Consider the following 11775-nt stretch of genomic DNA (forward strand, 5'->3'; position numbering starts at 1 on the left):
TTGCAGAGCGGCGCTGCAGAAGTGTCAGCTCACTCGCTTTAAAACAACAGCACAGTGTATTAAAATGAACAACACATAATCTCATGTCACGCAGCACTTGGCCCCGAGGAGAACGAAAGGCGACTTGCAAAATTCCCCTTAAAAACTAAAAAAAACACCAGCGAGGATGACATGCAGGAAACGACATTACACCGTGAACGGGCACTTTGAAGGTTTCTTTCTTCCCTGTGAACCGATTTATCTGTGAGCGTCATGGAAACACAACACCCCTGTTGTCTGTTCGTCTAACACACAAACAAATAAATAAATAAAAAAGGATCACAAAGGAGAAAACAGCAGATATAAACTCCCGTCCGCAGAACGCTTTGCACGGCGCCGTGCTGCCGGAGCCTGACATCGTTCAGCACAGACCTGCTGACCCCCCCCCGCCGTCCCCCCGCAAAGGGCGCGAAGAGAGGCCCGAGCCCGCCGGATGTGGCAGACATCCAACACACCAGGCGAGATGAGAATATGCCACCGCCGCGGGGGCTGCGGGGTTGGGATGTTGCCAGGAGATGAGCTTTCAGACTCCTGTCGTCAGCGTGGGTCAGTCGGGTGTCTCGCGTGGAGCAGGAGGAGAGCGCAGCAGCACCGAGTGCGTGCACACGTGTGTGTGCATGTAGACCTAACCAACACGGCCCATTATTAGTTTGATCACACGGTGTACAGAGGAGCGGTTTTTCCTGCAGGGCCTCATTCTGCTGTCAGTGCAGGAAGCAGAAAACACTCAGAATAAATCCTCAGACGCAGAAAGAAAAACCTCGTACGTCAGCAGGACACAGTCAGGCAGAACTGACAACAAGGATTAGACTTATTTTTGTCTAAAGTGCCACCGCGGGATAGCGACCTCAACACCAACCTTGAAGGGGCGGAAATGTATCACGCGTCCACTTTCTGCCCTGGAAGCTAAAGAATACGCCGCGCTGCTCAATTCGTTTGAGTTCACGCTTGTAGGACGGTGATTAAAATGTACGGCGTCATCTGATAAAAGTCTCTTCATTAGCGGAAGGTGTCTGTAGCATCCTCGAAGAACGCGGGCAGGGATGAAAACGGCCGCCAGCTACCACGGCAACGGAGAGAGAGAGAGAGAGCAGCGCGAGAGGCCGTTGTCGTGTCGAGCATCCCGACTCACATCAGCGGTGCGTATTTTCGAAGGGGATCTTTTGTTCAAAAGTTTAAGTCAAACTTTGTCGCTTCTTTGTCATTTAGCGGCTGTTTGTTTGTTTTTCGGATGGAGAAAGAGATTCGAAACCGTAAATGAATTAATTGGAGACTTTATTTATAGAAGCTCTATTTGGGCCACAGCTGGATTGGAAAAACGGCGATAAACATAAGGAGTGACATTTTTTTTTTTTTAAACACACACTCGCACAGCGGGAAAGGGAGGGTTTGGAATGAGATGCCTCGTTAAAGGAGAAAGCAGGGCAGCAAGGACTGCCAACGTAAGATAGCTTGACCGCAAAACAAACACACAGCGACAAAGGAGACAACCGTCCGGGGACAAACTACACAAACCAGCATGTAAATCTGATTTACGTGCTGGTAAAACACACAGTGAACTCCATAAAGCTCCGAGCCGTCGGTTTCCCTCGTAAGAATTGATCAAAGCCGCTATACGAGCCTCTCTTCTCTCTCACCGAGGCCTTCGCGGCGGCGAGGCCTTCGCGGCCCCCCCCCCCCCATCCCCCCTTCGCTCAGCAGCGGTCACGGAAAAGAAGAGCGAGTGAGACTCCTCCGTTAGACGCCGAGCCTCTTTGATCTGCGTCTCCCCCGTGGCACCAATTAGCCCGCCGCACCGAACTTCCTATTTTTGCGAGGGAGAGACATCCTGCATGAATCATCAATCCACCGGAACGTTTATTCCCTCGCCGCGGAGACTCAACAATGCGAGTGGCACATCTCTAAAGTTTGGCTCATTCCAACGAGGGGGGGAGACAAAGGAAGAGGTCGCGTTACTTACGACTGAAACACGAAGCACGCGCATGCGCAGTAGTTGAGGATTGATCAAGAGGAAGATTCTTCCGCTGCCTTTATCCCTCGTTAGGAGAGGCAATCAAACCGCAGTCACCCGGGAGATCCATCCACGTCATGTTACCCCCCAACAACGAGGTGGTGGGGGGGGGCGATATGTGACAAAAGAACATTTGGTTGAAGTTCAGAGCGCCGCTTTAATAAATGAAAGATTTTTTTGGGGGCAATCTGACTGGTCGAAGCTGATGAAGCAAAGTATAAATCAAGGGCGCGGAGATAATGGCGTCATCAGGGCTGCGTGCTTCACAGTTCCTGGGGAGATTAGACACTCTGTCATTGTCTCCGTAGGTGGAGCGCGCAGCCCGTCATTAGACCTTCCTTTCATGCTCGAGCGTCAACGCGCTCAAACAACCGAGCGGCGGGCAGAAGCAGCAGAAGAAGAAGAAGAGCGGAGGAGGAGAAATGGGAAGAGACGGCAGGCTGATCGGGTCGGTAGCCCTCGGTGGCAGCTGACCTCACTTTTATTACCGCTGTCACACAACGATGATATCATCTAAACACATGGGGGAAAATACCCAGCAGCTTTCAAGCTCGGTTTATCTCATTTCACAGCCCTAACAAGTCCGTCCCGCCCGGCTAAAGAGACGGCGTGGCGCCTCTCACCTCACCGTGTCATGGAAAACGGGAGGAACGTAGCAGCGAGCCTGAATGAGGGGAAGGAAAGGAGGGCATGGTGGTGGGGAGGTGGTGGGGGGGGTGACATGGTCTCACAGCTCACTGGTCTGGAATCAGCCAGCAAATCAATTGCAGCACCGAGATTCCGGCTGGCAGGGACTGCTTCACCGGCACAGAGCGGCACACGGTGCGCCTAATTATCAGCGGGGGTGAATTCCTTCAACGATCAGTCGCAGCTGTCGGAAAAACGAAACGAATGTGAGGAAGACAAAAGGCGGAATTAGGATTCGCTAAAAGCCGCCAACCTCATGACAACGTGCAATTTTCCTTCTGGTATAATTAAGCACTTTTTGGACAACTCTGCTGACACGGTGCCCCCCCTCCATTCTGTTCATCCAGGGTGTACAAAAGGACGAGACTGTAGCACATCGGAAATTGCTGAAAATAGATGGGTCCTATTGCATTGCATCGCGATACGTATCGTGATACGTATCGCGATATGTATTGTATCGCGATACGTATCGTGATATGTATTGTATCGCGATACGTATCGTGATATGTATTGTATCACAACGTGCTTGTCAATGCTCAGGTCAGACTGCAATGGTCACAGTTCTACTCTGAATCATTGAATGAGAGCAATGAACTGCTCAATATCTGCAGCCAGCTGTCTGGGCCCGCGAGCGCAGTCGCCCCTTCAATAAAGAAAAACACCACTTTGTGTCGTGGAAGATGAAAGTGGCGCATGTGGTTTTCATCTGTCGCCTCCATCCGCCATTCCTGGTCCAGAGAGTTCCACTCATCTGCATATTGAGGTTTTCCTTCTTTATAGAGACACAAGCGAAACCGACACAAAGAAAAACAAAAGAAGTCGAGAACGGACCAATTCCCACTGGGAGCGACGGAGAGGAACAAAAGCCGTCTTTTGACAGAAGACGAACCACAGACTCCGATTCTGCTCGTCCCAACAAAACTAAGGGGACAGCAGAGGGGACAAACGGGTCCATCCGTTACGCCGCCAGGTAGCGGCGCGAGCGCGCTGCTGAGCCCGGGTGGCCGTGTCATTAAGCGGCGAGTACGTGATAAATGCACCCTGCTTGTCGCATTTGAGATTCTCATTAGTCCGTGTTCAGGAGGAGACCGGGGGCCATTACTCTTGTAGTTTGCCTGGACAAGAGGCTGAATGGGTCGAGAGAGAGGGGGGGAGAGAGAGAGGGTCTGAACAGCATCTTCTCGTTATGATTCATGAACAGGGCTTCTTACACGGACCCTATTTGGTACATCAAGGAGCCTGTCTGTCATCCTCAGATACCAAACCACTGAAACAAGCACGCGAGGAAGGCGGCTGTGCGCCAACACTACATGTAGCCAGCTACTAATCCAATGCAACCATGTTCATGCATTGTCTCTGAGGTCAATTCACTGCTGCTGATACATCAGAATGTGCCTCTGCCGTCTTGGTATCATACGTTTTTCTGAAAGATTCAAAAGGAATTGATCGTTATTCTTTTGCATATTGACTCAAGTTCTCATTTACCTCACTTTATGGTGCACGGAGATATGGAGAAGAATACATGTGCATTGTACATGAGCAGTGTACACAGTAAACATATGTATGCACGCGGGTGTAGGCAGATGGCGTGCAGACAGAATGGCACCAACGGAGTCACTGTTTTGTTTTTTTGTTTTTTTATGTATTAACGCACATGAAACCAGTGGCATCATAACACCCTGAAAACCTAAAATCCCTCCAGTCGGGTTTCTCTTCCTCTCCAGACGGGACAACGGATTTCAGCTCTTTAAGTGAGTTCCTCTATTCAGTTACGGGACTCATCAAGCTGCGTGTTGTTGAGACAACAACAAAGCCTCTCTGTGACAGTAATCATAAATCTTACTCCAGCGAGCGAACACCCACATCGCAACAATGCGCTCTGCCAAGTCCTTGGGCCGTCAGACGTTGTTGTTTTGTGCTTGTTTTTTTATTTATTTTTATTGCACAGCTCTCCGCCGAACCGCGGCTGCCAGGAGGTCAGCGGCACGAAGCCGCCACGGGGGAAGAAAACACAAAGGACACAAAGCGACACGAGCGCCGCGTGAGGGCCGGTGTGCAAGGAGCGCCATCTTTAAAGCCCGGCCTTGTGTGCCGTGCGGGGCCTCCGGAGAGGAAGCCGCTCCGCCGTGACGCTCAATCGCTGCGTATTTTTCGTGACGTGCAAGGTTCTGTGCAGGAGGGTTGGGCGGGGTGGCGGGGCGGGTCTGTACGACAGCTGGGAGAAAATATACATTCTCCATTTTAATAATTTACATCCTCGCTGGCCTTCAGGAAAGTACAGCAGTGCGAACAACACTGGAGAAGCGATTTCAGGCGAGTCGACGCGGATCGAAGAGGCAGAATAATAAGTTGGGGGGAAAAACAGCGAGACAGGTACTCGGATGGATCTTTTGAAGTTCTAGGGGGACGTCTCGGGTGTATTTTAGACTCTTACAACTGTTTCTGAGAAATCTGCACATGCTAATTTAAGCAGAAAAATAGGAAATCTGTAGTTTATCCGGAGGGACAATGATCGGGTTTGAAGGTTACACCAAAGGAATAAATTTGCATTATTAGACAAGCTTTAGGTCTCACAAGTACATATTTACACAGGATTTTATAGCTTGGCTTGATGACTACATTATTTTTCTGTTTGACTTATTCATCTAAGGCAGATTTTACATGCTGCCCATGATGCTTTTAGAGTTAAACCAATGCGTATGTGGAGCTGCACTCGCCCCCTGAGTAATGATGGGAAATTCAATAAGTATTTAGGATTGAGATTAAGTATTGCTAAACGATTAAGATTAGTTGACTTATTTAACACACAGAATGTTGAATTATACACTTCTAGGGCCATTAGAAAATCCCTAAATTGATACAGTAAAATAGTTTTTCAGCATATTCAGAGTTGCCTTGAAGTTAAATATATCAGTTATTGGAATTAGGAATTATTCATAAATTCTTTTTCCCAGGCAACTCGAAAAAAGAAAGAAAAAAAAACGTTTCTTACTTTGAAAACCCAACATAGTTACAGCGGCGTTTCCCTCGGCCAACTTTGCCAGTTCACTCCGTCATCTCTCTTCTCGTGAACGTCCGTCTATTTATGCACGGCCGCTGATTTTAAGAGACGCGAGTGATATCGAGCTCCCCGACCCCTAGTGTTCGTCACACCACACACGGCACCAGGACAGATAGCTGGAAATGTGTGAAACACACAAGGTTTTCCATACGTCAAACGTGCTCCATAACAATTAAAGCTTGATTAGAAATGGTCCACACTTCTTACATGTTCTTTCCATGTTGACGAGATCAAAGCCCGGCTGTAAATTACTGGTTTGTCGGAGAAGATGTTGGCATATTTACAACTGTGATATCGACTCAGAGTGTTTTAATAAAATTATTCTCACTGTTATAAAATGAAGAGGCTGCTACGAGGTAGTCTGAGCTCGACAATAAAATGGATTGGGGGGCATTTTAATAACTGTGTTGAAATGGAAAAACTCCAACAGGTGGCTTTCGCAAATGAGGCATTTCTCTGCAAGAGGAATGTGGAGGATTCCCTTTAATACCTGTGATTCCACTGCGCTTCAGTCGCTGTCACTGAGCTGGAATTGCAAATGTTCTTCTCTCAGTGCTGAAGCCCTTCGGCCATATGCTCTCTCTCCGCCCGGACCGTGACGCCGAGCGTTTCTTTCTTTTTTCAAATCAATCTCCGGAGCACATTCTGTCATTAACGGCACGAGGCTTTGTGTTGCCTCCAAGACTCCGCCTCCAAGACTTGTGGCGGCCATTGATGAATCCATCGCACCGCCTCGCAAACTAATTTTAGCTCGCAATTTGATTGCCCCCCTCGACCCACGACGCCACCCTCCACTCCTCGGTTTGGCTCGAGAATGCATTCCTGTCGCTTCTGTAACCTCCAGCGCGAACGAAGCGAACGGGTCGGAGCCCGAGGAGCGGCTCGCTGGACCCGGAGCGTGCCACTGGCTCGTGGCATCTGGTCCGGACTGCAGGGGCCTGACGTGGCGGCACAGGCGGCCCGCGGCAAGCGCTTTGATAGCCAATTTGTTACAGAAGGAATATCTGTGTTCCCGATTGTCTTTGGCAGAAAAAGAGTAGATTGCCATTTCACCGGGGCGGAACTGTGCGGAGAGACGCGGCGAAGCAGCCAAACGCTCAAGAGGTCTCGTCTCAAAGCAGCTATTTGGGATCCCGGCTGCCCAAACGGATCTATTCGAATGTGCTCGGGAGCTTTCTGGAGGGGGAAACAGACAGAACTTTAACGGGCAAACATATTAACTTTATTATTATTCAATTCATTTTGCCCTCAAAGCAAATGTTATTCAGTAGCGTAGAAGATTAACATGAATTAAGCCTAATTTGAGGCCGGCGCCGAAATATGATTCTCCGTTTTGTGACCTTTACGTGTTGTTTTGAGGCAGGGCCGCATGAAGCCGTTGACTCTTCACTCATTTGAAATGTAATTATAAAAACGGCCTTGAGTCGGCTTTGGAGGGCGTCCGGAATTCCCCCTCAACGTGAAGCGGCGCCGCGGCGCTCACACTCTACCAAATGTCTCAAAGCTGAGCGCGTGAGAAAAAAGCTCAGCCATGTTTGAATATTAACCCAATTCCTTCCCGTCGAGGGAAAAAGAAGAAAATAAATGGACTTTTCTGTGCAATTGATTTGTAGGTCAATATATTTTAGTCATGCAGAAGAAAACATTTCCATTTCTTGTGGGCTTTTACACAGAAAAACCCAACAACCAAACGCGGAATGGACAACGCACACGGCAGGAATCTCACACCTTCCTTTCTTACCTTTCCCCATAAAAGCCTTCGACATCTCAGACGGGTAATGCCGCCACGCGGAGAAGCTTCATCTCAACTCTGCTGCAGATTTGTTTTCTCTGAGCTTTTTGTTTCTCTGCGAATTTGGCAAATGTAAACAGCGGTCTCGGTTACAGGGAGGGGGGAGGAGGCGGCAGATTGTCCGTGCTGACAGTGAAAGATCCGCTATCTGCTTTCTGCTCACAGCTTGCTGTCAGTGTGGATACGCCATTGCATATGTGCGTGTGTGTGCGTGTGTGTGTGTGCGAGCAACAATCTGGCTGCTGTCCAGCCGCTCAGAGAGTCTTGTAGCGTGTGGACGTCTCATAAAACATTGCATGCTGGGGCAGGTTTGACTTTTTTCTTGCTATGCTGGCGAGTTTAACGACCCCAAAGAAGTTGCATCACTTCGGCGTTCCCACGTGTGGATAATTCGCTGCCGGTGGATGTGAAAGTCAGCGGAAAGTTCTCTTTGGAGACCGAAATATTAGTCCAGGTTTTCTCTGCACTTTTTGAAGATCCATCCGATCGCTGTTGAACAGCAGCACGCGGTGATCGATGACAAAATGATTCCTTTCGCTGCCTGAGAGGAAGTACAAGGGGAGGCCGATGGAAACCGCCCTCCCTTTTCTCGCCGTTTTATCCGGCGCCCCGAGGTGCTAATGGCGGCATCGCGGCTCCTCGGCAAGGCAGAGAACGCATCGCATCTGCGGATCGATATCCCCTGCTTAGGGGCCGCGCGCTCGCCGAATATAAAGCAACCGTGGGAAAGACATCCTGCCACGTTCCAGGTGAGGAGAGCCGGGGCGGCGTTCATCCCGCCGAGCAAACGCAGGGTTCTAATGAGGAGATAATCGGATTCCATTAACAAACTCGAAAGAATCTGCATTTTTATGGTTAACTTTTGACGAGGCAGAGTTCAGCGATGTTGCAGCATCCCTGGTGCTTTACTGTGCAGCCACCAGCGATGGAGACCTACTAATAGACAACTTTAATAAAGTGGCATTAAGTCAGCTACAAGCAGAGGGACGCGGATTAAAAGCTGGCATGTTACATATTATCCAAAGCGACTTACATCACACTTTAAACCCATGGCTTTATACATTTGGCCCGGGGAGCAATTAGGGGTTAGGCGTCTTGCTCAGGGACACTTCCACTTGAGACATGGGGCAGCCGGGACTCGAACCACCAGCACACCCGCTCTACCCCCATGCGCCACGACGACCCACCTTCTCCGGCTCTGAAAGGTTTTTCTACTCGTGATGCGAGTCAGGCCGGGACTCCAACATGAGACACATCAGGTTAGCTGCAGATGTGAGGTGAAGCGCTGTCTCCACTGGACCGCTGTTTGGCCAGATGTTCCTGGCAGAGGGGCGGGAGGTTGAGGTGCATTCCGTTTTACGACACGCGGTCGAACAATGAAAAAGCTTTGTGCTTTAGGGCGGGGCTACACAGGGATTGACAGGTCGCTATGACAGCATTGTCCAGTCTGTGATTGGTCTGTTTTCGTCTCAAAGCTAACGTGCTTTCAGTAACCAACCAATTAATTTTGGTCACGTAAAAATTTTGCTTTGTCTTGTGCGTAGCTCCACCCCCTCGTGTCACTTCCAACCAAGATGGCGACGACCAAAATACAAACCCAATTGGGGACATCTTTCACATCCCTGGGAGCAATGTAGGTCCTGTCAGACAAACTGGGATCCAACCACACGACGTGTTGCAAGGGAAAAAAACTAAAAGCAAACATGGGGATTTGAGTCAAGCTGCAGCAAAGTCTCATGGGTAAACATCGTGAAGACGGCGTCCCTGTAAACAGAGCAGCCTGCTGACATGTGCGGTACATCAGTGCTGGTGTGCGTGTCGGCTCCCGGCGTCCCACCCGCCCACCGAGCCGCACACACCGCTGACACTAACGGGGCCGGAGGGCCGGTGCAGTGTGGCAGGTGCGTCACCCGGGCGGGGTGGGCGTGGAGTCGGGAGCACGCAAGCGGAGCACGTGAGGCCGCGTTCCCCGCTCAACACCGAGCTGGAGCACGACTCGGCGAGAAATACAAGGAGGCTGACGGGGGCGGAGAGAGAGAGAGAGAGAGAGAGGTCAACTGCAGTTCATCGGAGGAGCACGCAGAGTCCTGGTGTCTCAGGTGCAAAGCTCGTAAAGGCTTGAAATGCCCCGGGTTTAAATCTGGACCTGGAAATTGATAATGTTCAAAATGATACGGATGCATGACGGAGAAGGATTTACAAAAATAAAAAAAAGATATTAGAACTGTTCAATGATGCCTGAAAACTAAACATTTTTATTGCAGCAAATATTTGTATAATTTAGATCCTGATGATTTACATTGTTTTTGTCTTTTTTTTCCACTTGTACATGTTTTTCAAACACAATTAATGTAAGGAATGCTCTTTTTCTGTATTCATATTCATATAAAAGTATCCAGATCCAGGGTTTTAAAAACCCCATTATTGGTGTTTAAAAAAAAGAAAGAAAAGAAAACAACTTGAAAAATAAACAACATTAAGAAAAAAATCGCCTGGTAAACGTGTGTCAATCCGAGGTTCAGCGAGAGCGTCCAGATGGTTCGCTTTGGTATACAAAGATATTTCTTGTTTTCCTTCATGTCAAGCATGTGGGCCATGAACAAATGTTCATGCATCCAAAATATGCAGCAAACACAGTCCTCCTCCTCGCCTCCCCCCCCCCCCCCCCCCCTCCCCTCTCCCCCTCTCTCCCTCCTCTCCCTCCCCAGCGATCCGGTTCCACAACCCGTGTCACCGAAACCATCGGATTGTTCGTCTCAAACAAAAGTGGTGGGCTTCTGTCCACTTTTGGCTCAGCGCACTGTTCTCCACAATGACCCCCGTGTTGCACACATGCGAGGGAGGCCAAGCGCGGGGGGGTGGGGGGGTGGGGGGGTCGCGGCACAATGGCGGCTCTTTGACACGAGGGCGGGCATTAATAAAGAGGCAGCCCAACGCGGGCATTAGCGGCGCCAAAACGCTGCGAACGAGAGCTCAAGGGAACGAGGGCAGCGGCTGCAGACTGCAGCGCGTCGCATAAAGTGCGTCCACCAGTCATCTGTGTACCTGGGCGCGTGAGGCAGAGCTGTGATTACAGCCTCTCAAGGGGCCTTTTTTCCACTTCGGAAGAGCACTTGAAAATCAGGAGCGGCACTGGCTTATGCAATCAGGCATGGTGTAACAAGGGGAAGGCCATTAGCAGGTCTCTCTCTCTCTCTCCCTCCATTATTGTGGCCAATCTCACAGGAGGGGAACGCGCGATTTATAGCGTGCAAACGTGTTGTTATTTCCTACGTTTATCCAAACGACCCGAGATCATGGAAAACTATGTGTACTTACTATACTCTATGGTCGCTTGGCCTTCAGACTCAAAATAGTTGTGTGCGGTGCAAAAAGAAAGCGAAAAGGAGAGTAGAAAACCTACGGTGTCGGCACGCCCGACGATCCACCTATTCTCCTGACGCCACGGCCAGGAAGTGACCTTCAGCAGGGCGGGCGTCTTGGAGGCAGCGTTTTTGAAGACGGGCGTCTCTGAGGTTCTCCCTCTGAGGGCGTGGAGTGTCCAACAAAGCTTCCTGTGAGAGCAAAGGAAAAAACAAAAGAACATGAGTGTGGACAACAACACTAGAGGGACAGCTGCGCTGCAAACAAACACAGACTTTTGCTTAAACGAGGCCGGCGACCCCACAGGGCTCCCACGTAGAGGGGCTCCGACTCCTCTCAGTGTGATGTCCTCAGTGGATCTCTGCTGTCATAACAGCACAGCCAACACAAGCAGGGAGGCCGTAAACAGAGCCAGATGTTGCAGGCCCAAACATGGAGGCCAAAGCAGTTTTCCATCCTAATCTTAGTGTGAAAAGCATGCACATTTCGGCGCGGATATCGGGTATCGGGATTTTGGCAAAAATGAAATCAAATAGTCTTCAGTTCTCGTGTCAAGTCTTCTTTAATAGAACATGATGTTCATTCGGTGAATGATGCCCATGCAGCACGGTCACTCGGTCCACATGTGCTCATTATTCACAACTGAAGACAATGGCGACCACTGAACCGCAGTTGACAAACTAAAACCTACGGATTCATTCACACGCATCTCGGCAGCCATGTTGTTGTTTTTTTCTTCGTTCGTCGCGGCTGCTCGCAACTTTTTTCCCCCACCACGAAAACACCCTTTTTTTTAAACTTTCTCCATTTGCCTGAAATTCA

At 49.7% G+C, this 11775-nt stretch overlaps 1 protein-coding gene across 1 annotated transcript in view; it reads right to left on the minus strand.

Annotated features, from left to right (window-relative positions):
- sema6cb (semaphorin 6Cb) overlaps window positions 1-11132 on the minus strand; it is a 49781-nt gene extending 38649 nt beyond the window's left edge. Inside the window, exon 1 of the mRNA XM_078094524.1 lies at window positions 10990-11132. The gene's annotated coding sequence lies outside the window, so the exon portion shown is untranslated. The remainder of the gene's footprint in view (window positions 1-10989) is intronic.
- Between the last annotated feature and the right edge of the window lie 643 nt (window positions 11133-11775).

Source organism: Gasterosteus aculeatus, chromosome 20 (genome assembly GCF_964276395.1).
Source record: "Gasterosteus aculeatus chromosome 20, fGasAcu3.hap1.1, whole genome shotgun sequence".
In the NCBI taxonomy this organism is placed as follows: domain Eukaryota; kingdom Metazoa; phylum Chordata; class Actinopteri; order Perciformes; family Gasterosteidae; genus Gasterosteus; species Gasterosteus aculeatus.